Source organism: Octopus bimaculoides, chromosome 9 (assembly GCF_001194135.2).
Source record: "Octopus bimaculoides isolate UCB-OBI-ISO-001 chromosome 9, ASM119413v2, whole genome shotgun sequence".
Lineage (NCBI taxonomy): Eukaryota > Metazoa > Mollusca > Cephalopoda > Octopoda > Octopodidae > Octopus > Octopus bimaculoides.
In genome coordinates, this window is record NC_068989.1 from 14,253,957 (window position 1) to 14,255,151 (window position 1,195).

The following is a 1,195-nucleotide window of genomic DNA, read 5'->3' on the forward strand; positions in this document are numbered from 1 at the left end:
TTATTATTATTATTATTATTATCATCATTGTTATTATTATTATTATTATTATTATTATTATTATTATTATTATTATTATTATTATTATTATTCTGCCGAATACAGTAAAGTACAATAAAATATAGTACTGGCATCGATGTAATTGACTAACGCCTTCCTCCTAAAATTGTTACCTTTGTAGCAAATAATAATAATTATTATTATTATTATTATTATCATTATTATTATTTATTTATTTTTTATTATTATTATTATTATTATTATTATTATTATTATTATTATTATTATTATTTATTTTTCGTTTGATTTCTATTTTATCTCATAATCCGGCCGGTTCTCAACCAAAGACCTAAGGAATCTATGCAGTAGATTGAGAGAAACCTACTGTGTTTTTTTTTAGTTAGAGAGCAGCACACGCCATCAGAGTGACACCGGGGCACAAATTTACGAAACCCGACATGCTCATCATGACAACTCGTCTGATGTGGGTACACTAAATACCTGCACCACAACCATTTATGAATGACATGATTACCTCATATCAAGATAAACCGTGTAATAGCTTGCAGGTGGAGCCTAATTAGAATTTTCTCCAGGTCGAGTAGCCCATCCCGCTCAGAAGCTCCCTGAATAAGGATCGTTTAAGGATGATGAACTAAACACCCATGTTTCCAGAGGTGAATTATTCCAACCCCAAAGAATTCTTCTCAACACATGGCTATGATGTTCCTCCACTACTTCTGCTCGTGATCAGAGATGCACACTTCGTTAGCCACTAAGGGACATGCTCAACTGGTTAAGGTCAAACAACTGACAAGCAAATCTGTGATATTAAGCAGAATATTTGCTGTAACCCATCTTTTACACCAAGACAAAACAATGTACATGATAACACTGCCAATCAATTAAGATCAGAAGCCATGAGAGCTAGTGCCTGGTACCTGTTATCATCATCATCATCATCATCATTATTATTACTCTGCGCGCGTAAGCGAAAGCAGGGTATTGTAATCACTTGTCTTAGTCTGTTTGTCTGTGTGTCAGCAAAATTACTGGAAAACGGCTGAACGGATTTTTACCAAATTTTGGCAGAAATGTTCATTGGGTGAATGGCTCGAAATGATGAACATTTCGATTGATTATTTTCAAACATACATAAATACATATATAGATATGCGATTCTGTGTGTGCGTGT